The following is a 12,530-nucleotide window of genomic DNA, read 5'->3' on the forward strand; positions in this document are numbered from 1 at the left end:
TGTCTATTTTTGTGCCGTACTCTCTTGTTAGGATGACTGCAGCTTTGTAGTATAACCTGAAATCTGAAATTGTGAGTCCTCCAGCTTTGTTTTTCTTTTCCACATTGCACTGGCTGTTCAGTATCTTTAGTGGTTCCATACAAATGTTTAGGATTGTTTATTCGAGGTCTTTTATTCTTTAATTTAAATTCAATTAGCCAACTTACAGTACATCATTAGTTTCAGATGTAGTCTTCAATAAATTACCAGTCGTGTGGAACACCCAGTGCTCATTGTATCGTGTGACCTCCTTAATGCCACTCACCCAGTTACCCCCCCCCCAACTTCTCCTCCAGCAATCATCAGTTTGTTGCGATAGTTAAGAGTCTATCATGGGTTTTCTCCCTCTGATGACTTCCCTTTCTATTTTCCCTCCCTATGGTCTTCTTCCCTGTTTCTGATATTCCACATAGGAGTGAAAGCATATGATCATTGTCTTTCTTTCATTGGCTTATTCCACTCAGCATAATACCTTCCAGCTCCACCCAGGTCGGTGTGATGGTAAGTATTCATCCTTTCTGATGGCTGAGTAATATTCCATTATATATATGATCCACATCTTTATCCATTCATCTGTCCATGCTCATCTGCACTCTTTCCACAGCTTGTCTATTATGGATATTGCTGCTATGAACACTGGGGTGCATGTGTCCCGTCTTCACTACCTCTGTCTCTTTGGGGTAAATCCCCAGTAGTGCAATTGCTGGGACATAGGGTAGCTTTATTTATAACGTCTTGAGGAAACTCCGTACCATTTTCCAGAGTGGCTGTACCGGACTGCATTCGCACAGGGGTGTAAGAGGGTTCCCGTTTCTCCACATCCTCTCCAACATGTATAGTTTCATGTCTTCTTATTTTTAGATATTCGGCCTCGTGTGATATGGCATCTATAGGGGTTTAGATTTGCATTTCCCTGAAGCCAAGTGATATGAAGCATTTATGCATGTATCTTTTGGTCACCAGTACATCGTCATCAGTGAAATGACTTCCCATTTTAATCCATCTCAAGACCTAAAGCTGGGTAAGGCACTGAAGCTGGATGATGCCATCGGTTGGAATTGTGGAGAATTTCAAAAGATCTCCATGGAGAGCAAGTTTAAAGGTCAGTGTGAAGCTACTAATTGGATCCGGGGAGATCTCTGAAAGTGGGGGTTCCCTGGGATGGGCTGAGGGGGGCCCTCCGATTTTCCTGCTATGAATCCTTTCTGCAGCCCCAAACGGACAGTTTCCTGCAGTGGGGCAGGCTGAGTCCTCTAGTCGTGCAGAGGTGAGCCCAATGCCTGGTACCTTGGAGGCAGGCAAACGGGGAGGGGACCCTCAGCAGAAGACCCAGGGTTAGGTTAGGCCTCAAGAGACAGCAGGTGCGAACTGCCCAGTGCTCAGAGAACTCCCAGGCCGACTGAGATGAGGGCACAAGGGCGGGTGAGTGTGAGCCTTGGGGTTTGATCCGGAAGGGCTCACAAAGGTCGGGGTTCACCAGCAGGGGCTCTGAGGGGGTGTCCCAGTTCTCTTGCCCTGAATGCTCTATTGTGCCCCAAAACGATACAGTTTCCTGTGGGCTGCAGGCTGAGTCCTACGGTGGGGCTTGGGTGTCCCCAATCCCCCGGAGTTGGGCGCCAGGATCCTGGGGAGGGGCCCCTCTGTGGCCAAACTAGGGTAAGGGTTAGGGTCCAGGGGCCCGGCAGGGCCAATCTAGCAAGCTGTGTGGCGAGCTCCGTGGAGGGCTGAGATGAGGCCATGGGGGAGGGTGAGCATGGGCCTCAGGGTTGGGGCATGGGGGTTGCCAAAGGTGGGGACGGGCTCCGAGGGCCTCCCCAAGTTCTCGTGCCCTGTATGCTCTGTAGCGCCCCAAGGGGCACGGTTTCCTGTGGACTGGCAAGCTGAGTCCTGAGGCGGGGCACAGGTATCCCAATTCCCCGGGGCTGTGGTGTAAGGCTCCTGGGGAGGCCGCCAAACCCGCGGCTGACCTAGGGTTAGGGTTAGGCCCCAGGAGCCCCGCAGGCCCGATCTGCTGGCTGTATGGTGAGCTACACAGGCTGAGGTGAGGGTGTGGGGAGGGTGAGCGTGGGCCTCAGGGTTGGGGTGCGGGAGGCCGCCAAAGTTCGCTGGGGGCTCAGGGGGGCCCTCCTGGTTCTCCCGCCCTGAATGCTCTATGGCCTCCCAAGGGGCACGGTTTCCTGCAAGGTGGCAGACTGAGTCCTGCGGTGGGGCTCAGGTGTCCCGAATCCCCGCGGCTGCGGCTCCAGGCTCCTGGGGAGGGGCCCCTCCACAGATGAACTAGGGTTAGGGTTGGGGCCCAGGAACCCCGCAGGCCAGATCTGCCCGCTATGTGGCGAGCTCTGCCACGGGTTGAGGTGAGGGTACGGGGTGGGGTGAGCATGGGCATCAAGGTTGGGGCTTAGGGATCGCTGAAGTTCTCCGGGGGCTCTGGGGGCCCTCCCGGTTCTCCCACCCTGAATGCTCTACAGCCTCCCAAGGGGCACGGTTTCCTGCGGGGTCACAGGCTTTGTCCTGCAGTGGGGCTCAGGTGTCCCCAGTCCCCGGGGCTGCGGCACCGGGCCCTGGGGGAGGGGCCCTCCCTAGCCGACCTAGGGTCAGGACTAGGCCCCAGGAACCGGGCAGGACTGATCTGCCGGCTCTGCGACGAGCTTGGTGGCAGGCTGAAGGGAAGGCGCGGGGCGGGATGAGCGTGGGCCTCAGAGTTGGGGTGTAGGGGGCCGCCGAGGATCGCTGGGGGCTCAGGGGGGCCCTACTAATTCTGCACGGGATGCTCTGCGGCGTCCCAAGGGGCATGGTTTCCTGAGGGGTGGCAGGCTGAGTCCCGTGGTGGGGCTCAGGTGTACCCAATCCCCGGGGTTAGGGTACAGATTAGGGTACGGGTTAGGGTTAGTGTACGGGTTACAGTTAGTGTTCGGGTGAGGGTAGGGGTTAGGGTTAGGGTAAGGTGAGGTTACGGGTTAGGGTTGGCGTTAGGGGTTATGGGTTACGGTACGGATTAGGGTTTAGGGTATGGGTTAGGGTTTAGGGTTTGGGTTTAGTGTACGGGTTAGGGTTAGGGTACGGGTTAGGGTATGGGTTAGGGTTTGGGTACAGGTTAGGGTACGCGTTAGGGTACAGTTTAGGGACGGGTTAGGGTACGGTTTAGGGTGCAGGTTAGGGTTAGGATATGGGTTAAGGTTAGGGTATGGGTTAGGGTTACGGTACGGGTTAGGTTACGGTTTAGGATTAGGGTTAGGGTACAGGTTAGGGTGAGGGTATGGATTAGGGTATGGGTTAGGGTTAGGGTATGGGTTATCGTTAGGGTTACGTTTTGTGTTAGGGATAGGGTACGGGTTTGGGTTTGGGTGTGGTTTAGGGTATGGGTTAGGATACGGGTTAGGTTTAGGTTAGGGTTAGGGTTAGGGTACGGTTTAGGGAACGGGTTAGGTTTAGGGTACGGTTTAGGGTTAGGGTATGGGTTAGGGTACAGGTTAAGTTACTAGTTAGGGTTAGGGTTCGGGTTAGGGTATGGGTTAGGGTCCGGGTTAGGGTTAGGGTACGGGTTAGGGTAAGGGTTAAGGTACGGGATAGGCTGCAGGTTAGTGTTAAGGCAGGGTACTGGTTAGGGTTTAGGGTTAGGGTTAGTATACGGGTAGTGTTAGGCTACAGGTTAGCGTACGGGTTAGGGTTAGGGTACGGGTTAGGTTCAGGGTTTAGGGTTTAGGGTTAGGGTACGAGTTAGGGGACGGTTTAGGGATAGTGTTAGGGTATGGGTTTGGGTTAGGGTTAGGGTACGGATTAGGGTACGTGTTAGGGTTAGGGTACAGGATAGGGTATGTGTTACGGTTAGAATACGGGTTAGGGTACAGGTTAGGGTACGGTTTAGGGTTAGGGTAAGGGTTAGGGTACGGGTTAGGGTTAGGGTACGGGTTATGGGTAGGTTTAGGGGAAGGTGTAGGGTTGAGGGTAGGGTTAGGTTTAGGGGTTAGGGTTAAGGTTAGGGTTTAGGGTTTAGGTTTAGAGTTAGGGTTAGGGTTAGACCCCAGGAGGCCAGCAGGCCTGATCTGCCAGCTCTGCGGTGAGCGGTGGGAAGGGCTGAGGTGAGGGCGCTGGCGATGGGAGCGTGGGTCTCAGCGTTTTGGCGTGGGGGGCCTTCGAAGGTCATCGGTGGCTCAGAGGGCCCTGCCCGCTCTCCCACCCTGAATGAATGGCGGTACCCCTAGCGGCTCGGGTGCCAGCAGGGCAGCAGGGTGAGTTCGGTGCTGAGGCTCGGGGGTCCCCAATCCCCAGCGTTCAGCGCCAGTCCCCTTGAGAGGGGCCCCTCGGGGGCCAAACTAGGGTTAGGGATTGCCCCCAGGAGGATGACAGGCCCGATCCGCCAGCTGTGCAGTGAGCGGAGGGGCGGGCCGAGGTGAGGGCGCTGGCGAGTGGGAGCATGGGCCAAAGCATTTTGACTCAGGGGCATTCAGAGTTTGCCAGCGTCTCGGAGGGCCCTGCCTGTTTCTCCGCCCTGAATGACTGGTGGCACCCCTAGCGGCCCAGGTGGCAGCAGGGCGGCAGGGTGAGTCTGGTGCTGGGGCGCGGGGGTCGCCAATCCCCGGCTTTGTGGTGCAGGCCCTTTGGGAGGGGCCCCTCGGGGGCTGACCTAGGGTTAGGGTTAGCCCCCAGAAGGCCGGCAGGCCCTATCTGCCCACTGTGCGTCGAGCGGAGGGGCGGGCCCTGGTGAGGGCGCTGGTGAGCGGGAGCCTGGGCCCAAGCGTTTTGGCGTGGGGGCCCTTTGAAGGACGCTGGGGGCTCGGATCGCCCTGCACGGTCCTCCACCCTGAATGACCAGTGGCGCCACTGGCGGCCCGGGTGGTTGCGGGGCGGCAGGGTAAGTCCGGCACTGGGGCTTGGGGGTCGCAAATCCCCAGCGTTGTGGCGCCAGGCCCCTTGGAAGGGGCCACTTGGGGGCCGACCTAGGGTTAGGGTTAGCCCCCAGAAGGCCGGCAGGCCCGATCCGCTGCTGTGCGGCGAGTGGATGGGTGGGCCGAGGTGAGGGCGCTGGCGAGCGGGAGCGTGGGCCCCAGCGTTTTGGCACAGGCTGCTATCGAAAGTCGCCGAGGGCTCAGAGGGCCCTGCCCATTCTCCCGCCCTGAACGATCAGCGGCACCCTAGGGGCCCGGGTGTCGGCGGGGCATAAGAGTGAGTCCAGCGTTGCGACTCGGTGGTCCCCAATCCCCGGCGTTGCGGCGCCAGGCCCCTTGGGAGGGGCCCCTCGTGGGCCGATCTAGGGTTAGGGTTAGCCCCCAGGAGGCTGGCAGGCCCGATCCGCTGCTGTGCGGGGAGCGGAGGGGCGGGCCAAGGTGAGGGCGCTGGCGAGCAGGAGCGTGGGCCCCAGCGTTTTAGCGCGGCTGCTATCGAAGTTCACCGAGGGCTCGGAGGGCCCTGCCCATTTTCCCACCCTGAATGAATGACGGCAGCCCTAGCAGCCTGGGTGGCGGCGGGGCGGCAGGGTAATTCCGGTGCTGAGGCTTGGGGGTCCCCAATCCCCGGTGTTGCGGCGGCAGGCCCCTTCAGATGGGCCCCTCTGGGGCCAACGTAGGGTTAGAGTTACCCCCAGGATGCCGGTAGGCCGGATCCACCAACTCTGCAGTGAGCGGAGGGGCGGGCCGAGTTGAGGGCACTGGTGAGCGCGAGCTTGGGACCCAGCGTTTTGGTGCGGATGACCTTCGAAAGTCGCCAGAGTCTCGAGGGCCCTGCCTGTTTACCAACCCTGAATGACCGGCGTCGCCCCAGCGGGCCCGGTGTGGGCTTGGCGGCAGGGTGATTCCCGCGCTGCAGCTCGGGGGTCCCCAATCCCCTGAGTTCGGTGCCAGGCCCCTTGGGAGGGGCCCCTCGGGGGCTGACCAAGGGTTAGAGTTAGCTCCCAGGAGGCCGTCAGGCCCAATACTCCGGCTAGGCCGTGAACGGAGGGGCGGGCCGAGGTTAAGGCGCTGGCGAGCGAAAGCGTGGGCCCTGGCGTTTTGGCACAACGGGCCTTTGAAGATCACCGGGGCCTCGGAGGGCCCTGCCTGTTCTCCTGCCCTGAATGAAAGGCAGCACCCCTAGCGGCCTGAGTGGCGGCGGGGCTGCAGGGTGAGTCCGACGCTGGGGCTCGGTCGTCCCCAATCCCCGGCATTGTGGCGCCAGGTCCCTTGGGAGGGACGCCTCGGGGGCCGACCTAGGGTTAGGGTTAGCCCCCAGGAGGTCGGCAGGCCTGATCTGCCGGCTGTGCAGCAAGCGGAGGGGCGGGCCAAGGTGAGGGCGCTAGCGAGAGGGAGTGTGGGCCCAAGCGTTTTGAAGTGGGAGGCCTTCAAACGTCGCTGGGGGCTCGAAGGGCCCTGCCCCTCCTCCCGCCCTGAATGACTGGAGGCGCCCCTAGCGGCCTGAGTGGCGGCGGGGCAGCAGGGTGAATCTGGCGCTGAGGCTCAGGGGTCCCCAATGCCCGGCGTTGCGTCTCCAGGCCCCTTGGGAGGGGCCCTTCCGGGGCCGACCTAAGGTAAAAGTTAGCCCCTGGAGCCTGGCAGGCACGATCTGCCGTCTGTGGCGAGCGGAGGCGCGGTCGAAGATCAGGGAGCTGACGAGCGGGAGAGTGGGCCCCAGCGTTTTGGCGCTGGGGGCCTTCGAAGGTCACCAGGGCAGGGAGGGCCCTGCCTGTTCTCCCACCCTGAATGATCGGTGGTGCCCTAGCGGCCCGGTGTTGGCGGGGTGGAAGGGTGAGTCCAGCGTTGCGACTCGGGGGTCCCCAATCCCTGGCGTTCCGTGGCAGTCCCTTTGGGAGGGGCCCCTCGGGGGCCAACCTAGGGTTAGGGTTAGCCCCCAGGAGGCCGGCAGGCTCAATCCACCGGCTCTGCGGCGAATGGAGGGGTGAGCCAGGATGAGGTCGCTGGCGAGTGGGAGCGTGGGCCCCAACATTTTGGCTTGGGGGGCCTTCGAAGGTCACAGGGGGCTCGGAGGGCCCTGCCCGTTCTCCCGCCATGAAGGACCGGCGACGCCCCCAGCGCCCCGGGTGGCGGCGGGGTGGCAGGGTCAGTCCGGCGCTGGGGCTCTGGGGTCCCCAATCCCCAGCGTTGCAGCGCCAGGCCCTTTGGGAGGGGCCCCTCGGGGACTGTCCTAAGGTTAGGTTAGCCCCCAGGAGGCCGGCAGACCCGATCCGCCGGCTGTGCAGTGAGCGGAGGGATGGACCGTGGTAGGGCGCAGTCGAACCGTAGCGTGGTATCCAGCATTTTGGCATGGGGGGCCTTCGTATTTCACCAGGGGCTCGGAGGGCCCTACCGGTTATCCCGCCCTGAATGACCGGCGGCGCCCCTAGCGGCCCGCGTGGCGGCGGGGCGGCAGGGTGAGCCCGGCGCTGCGGCTTGCGGGTCCCCAATCCCTGGCGTTGCGGCACCAGGCCTCTTGGGAGAGGCCACTCTGGGGCCCACCTAGGGTTAGGGTTATCCCTGAGGAGCCTGGCAGGCTGGATCCGCTGGCTGTGCAGCTGGGGGGGGGGGGGCGGGCCGAGGTGCGGGCGCTGGAGAGCGGGAGCGTGGGCCTCAGCGTTTTGGTGCGGGGGACCTACGAACGTCGCCGGGGGCTCGGAGGGCCCTGCCCGTTCCCCCACCCTAAATGACCGGCGGCGCCCCAAGTGGCCTGGGTGGTGGCGGAGCGGCAGGTTGAGTACATTGCTGGGGCTCAGGGGTCCCCATCCCGGGCCTTGCGGGGCCACGCCCCTTGGGAGTGGACCCTCAGGGACTGACCTAGGGTATGTGTTAACACCCAGGAAGCCAGCAGGCCCGATCTGCCGCTGTGCAGCGAGCGGAGGAGTGGGCTGAGGTGAGAGCGCTGGCGAGCGGGAGCATAGTACCCAGCGTTTTGGCACGGGGGGCCTTGGAAGGTCTCCAGGGCCTAGTTGGGCCTTACCCGTTCTCCTGCCCTGAATGACTGGTGGCGCCCCTAGGGGCCCAGGTGGCGGTGGGGCGGCATGGTGAGTCCGGCGCTGTGGCTCCGGAATCCCCAATCCCAGGCGTTGCGGCGCCAGGCCCCTAGGATGGGCCCCTCGGGGGGAAAACCTAGGGTTAGGGTTACCCTCCAGGAGGCGGCAGGCTCAATCCGCCGCCTGTGCGGCAAGTGGAGGGGTGGGCCGAGGTCAGGTCGCTGGAGAGCAGGAGCGTGGGCCCCAGCGTTTTGGCTGTGGGGGCCTTCGAAGGTCACTGGGGGCTCGGAGGGCCCTGCCCCTTCTCCTGACCTGAATGACTGACGGCGCCCCTAGCGGCCCGGGTGGCAGCGGGGCAGCAGGGTGAGTCCGGCGTTATGGTTCGGGGATCCCCAATCCCCAGCGTTGCAGCGCCAGGCCCCTTGGAGGGAACCCTCTGGGGCCGACCTAGGGTTAGAGTTAGCCCCCAGGAGGCCGGAAGTCCCGATCCGCCGGCTGTGCGGTGAGCGGAGCGGCGGGCCGAGTTGAGGGCGCTGTCGAGCGTGAGCATCGGCCCCGGCGTTTTGGCGCGGATGGCATTCGAAAGACGCCGGAGTCTTGAGGGCCCTGCCGGATCTCCCACCGTGAATGACCGGCGACGCCCCAGCAGGCCCGGTGTCGGCTTGGTGGCAGAGTGAGTCCGGCGCTGCAGCTCAGGGGTCCCCAATCCCCTGCGTTTGGCGCCAAGCCAGTTGGGAAGGGCCCCTTGGGGGCCGACCTAGGGTCAGGCTTAGCCCCCAGGAGGCCGGCAGGCCCGATCCCTCTGCTGTTCCACGAGCGGAGGGGCAAGCCGATGTGAGGGCGCTGGCGAGGGAAGCGTAGGCCCAAGCATTTGGCAGGGGGGGCCTTAGAAGGTCGCCGGGCCTCGGAGGGCCCTGCCAGTTCTCCCGCCATGAATGATCAGCAGCGCCCCTAGCTGCCCGGGTGACGGCGGGGCGGCAGGATGAGTCCGGCGCTGGGGCTCGGGGGTCCCCAATCCCCAGCGTTGCAGCGCCAGGCCCCTTGGGAGGGGCCCCTCAGGGGCCGACCTAGGGTAAAGGTTAGCCCCTGGAGGCCGGCAGGCACGATCCGCCGTCTGGGGCGAGCGGAAGCGCGGTCGAAGATCAGGGCTCTGGCGAGCGGGAGAGTGGGCCCCAGCTTTTTGGCGCTGGGGGCCTTCGAAGGTTACTGGGGCAGGGAGGACCCTGCCTGTTCTCCCGCCCTGAATGATCGGCAGTGCCCTAGTGGCCCAGGTGTCGGCGGGGCGCAAGGGTGAATCCAGCATTGCGACTCGGGGGTCCCCAATCCCCGGCATTCGGCGGCAGTCTCTTTGGGAGGGGCCCCTTGGGGGCCGACCTAGGGTTAGGGTTAGCCCCCAGGAGGCCGGCAGCCCCGATTCGCCAGCTGTGCAGCGAGCGGAGGGCGGGCCGAAGTGAGGGCGCAGGTTAGCGGGAGCATGGGCCCCATCGTTTTGGCGTGGGGGTCCTCTGAAGGTCGCTGTGGTGAAATCCGGCATTATGATGCCCTCAGCTTTGTTTTTCCTTATCAACAGTTCCTTGGAGATTTGGGGCCTTTTCTGGTTCCATACAAATTTAAGGACTATTTGTTCCAGTTCTTTGAAAAATGTCATCGGTATTTTGATCAGGATAGCATTGAATGTGTAGATTGCTCTGGATAGCATGGACATTTTAACTATGTTAGTTCTTCTGATCCATGAGCATGGAATATTATTCCATCTTTTCTTGTCTTCCTCAATGTCTTTCAAGAGTGATTTGTAGTTTTAGAATACAGATCCTTTAAGTCTCGGTTAACTTAATGCAAAGGTAACATATGGTTTTTGGTGCTCTTGCAAATGGGATGGATTCCCTAATTTCTCTTTCTTCAGTCGCATTATTTGTTTATAGAAATGCAACTGATTTCTGAGCATTGATTTTGTATCCTGCCACATTGTTCTTTCTTAAAGACTGGTTAATGGCCCTTTCCTTATGCTTTCATTCCCACTCGGAAACATGCATCCATCATCGTGACAGACGTTAGGATTCGGAGGACCCTTTCCATACCCTCTTCTTACTGAGAGTTACGTCTATGGAAGTTTAATTAATGTTCAACACACATACTGGGAAACACTGGTGCCTTCACTAATCGATGTTGCTGTCTCTCTGCACAAACTTGGTTCGCTGAATTAAATAATGGCACTTTCTTTTCCTTTTCACAAAACCTTTTCAAACGGCTTTCCTCCTCATGACAGATGTGAGTTGAGAGATGCTTTCTGTGTAGTGTTCTTAAGTAGTTAAACAAAGGGCATTATCTTGATGCTTGCAGACCCCATTTTGCACAATGCTCCCAATCCATGACACCAGATGTGAGGTGCAAGATGCTTTTATATAGAGTGTTCTCTCCTAGCGTAAAGCAGGTGACACCTTACTTATGCATTCATGGACACTTTTGAAAAACTTGCCACCTTCCTAAGAGAAGATTTGACTTGGACAATGGTGTCTATTCGGTGTTCTGACTGAGATTTGTGAAAATTGCCCTTAAGGTTCATCACACTTTTTGGAAAACTTGGGTGTGTTCATTGGTCCTGATGTTGGTTTGATGTTGCCTTCTATCAACACTGAGTTGGTTCTCACAACTACTTAGATAGGACCTCTCCTTCTGCTTTCACTTGCACTTCTGCAAGTACTTCTTCTTCATTACAGAAGATGTGAATTGGAAGATCTTTTCCCAAGGGTGTCCTTACCTGAGCATACAGCATGTTCCTTACGTTTTCATACACACTTTTGGAACATACACCCATCCTCATGAACGTAGATATGATTTGGAATGTTGTCTCTAGATGGTGCTCTTTCAAATCTATGGCAGTTCCCTTAAGGTTCAACACATGTAATGGGAAACCCTGCTCTCTTCACTGATCAATGTTGCCGTCTCTCTACCCAAACTTGGTTCTCTGAACTGACTGATGGCACTTTCTTTTCATTTTCACACAACCTTTTCTAATGGCTTTCCTCCTTTTCTTTGGAAATTTTGTTTGGAAATTTTAATATGCCTTTCTTAATATTTGATAGAGCAGACAAAACTCGGTCACAAATGTGACCTAATTGACGTCTATGGAACATTCGATAATAAGTGCAGAATACATTATTTTCCAGCGGTCATAGACTATTTACCCAAACAGATGATATGTTGGACCATGAATCATGTCTACATTTTAAAATACTGAAAATAACTAGATTCTATTCTTAGGCCTCCAAGGAATAGAGCCCTAGTCCTCATCAAAAGAAGACCAGGCAGTCCCTCTATGTTTAAAAATTCAATGTAACTTTGCTGCATATCTTAAGGGTCAGAGAGGGGATCGCAGTGGATATTTGCCACCTTTTCTACATCAGGGCTCACACACAATGGCCCTTTGTCTCTGAAGAACACTGACTATCCTAACGTAGACAGGAGTTAAGCCTCCTATCAGAGTTCTGCATGTGCCAGCCACACCTGGCAGCCTTGGCCTGGGCCCACCACCACCTCCCTCCAGCTTTCCTTCTTGGTGGCATTGAGTTAAGGGAGTCAACATAGCCATATGGAGATGGGAGCTCCCCTCTCCTAGTGATGATGGTGCTATTGTCCCCACCAGTCTATCAACATGATTTCTGAGAGAATTACGACACAATAGCAGCTTCTTGACCTTCCTTAAGGTTTAAAAATCATCTTGTGAGTCATCTTTTCAAAAAACGGTTTCACCATGTGTTCTTTTCTCTGGAAAAGAAATAGACCCAATGGTAATTATGGCTCCTGAGCACCTGCTCTTGGGAGATTGCATAGTGGCTCTGTTTAGCATTCTCCCTCTTAAACTTCTCAACTAGGGTGTATATAGAATGAGTCCCATTTCCTAGATGGATAGACAAGGGCTCAGAGATTATATGAATTACAGAGGATTTTAGTGTCAGAAACCTAAGTGGGATCTCCAAACTGACTCCAAAACCCTTGTTCTTCCATACAGGGTACCATTTCGCTCTTACCTCTGGTCTTGTTGATCTGGAAACCTAGGAAGTATTAGGATTTTCTTGTTGTGTGGCCAAATGGAATGAATTCGGCTGCCTTTTCACCTCTGCCCATCATGACCATGAAGATAATTATCTCAGTGGAGGACCTTTGAGTAAGAGACTTAAAGATCCCTTAGAATAGAGATACTATACTATTTTTCTGATATTAAAGTGCCTGAAAGAACTATCCTTTTTTAATTGATGGAAGCTCTTGGTGGAAAGGTCGGAAAGACTATTTGAAAACACTCAGCCTCTTCTACAGAGTGAGACAATGCCTCTAAAGATTGCTAAAATATTCCCTTACCTCTGATTATTTACTTCCCAACTATCGCAGTGTTTCTATGTTAGGATTACGATTTCCATGAGGCAAAAGTTGTGGAGAAAGAACTTAGTGTATCCAGGGGCACTTTCGTATTGTGACAGTGAGCTATTCTGTTGTATTCTGTAGTCCAAGGGAATGGTGCCAGACATCTCTAAGATGTCTAAAATTCTGACTGTAAATGATCTCTATGCTTCAGAGATTT

General features: G+C 57.3%; 1 long non-coding RNA gene across 3 annotated transcripts in view; it reads left to right on the forward strand.

Annotated features, from left to right (window-relative positions):
• The first annotated feature begins 997 nt into the window (after positions 1 to 997).
• LOC130542231 (uncharacterized) overlaps positions 998 to 12,530 on the forward strand; it is a 41,458-nt gene continuing 29,925 nt past the window's right edge. For all 3 annotated transcript variants that reach the window (XR_008956639.1, XR_008956638.1, XR_008956640.1), the window contains exon 1: positions 998 to 1,141. This is a non-coding gene — a long non-coding RNA (uncharacterized LOC130542231). The remainder of the gene's footprint in view (positions 1,142 to 12,530) is intronic.

Source organism: Ursus arctos, unplaced genomic scaffold (assembly GCF_023065955.2).
Source record: "Ursus arctos isolate Adak ecotype North America unplaced genomic scaffold, UrsArc2.0 scaffold_31, whole genome shotgun sequence".
NCBI lineage: Eukaryota > Metazoa > Chordata > Mammalia > Carnivora > Ursidae > Ursus > Ursus arctos.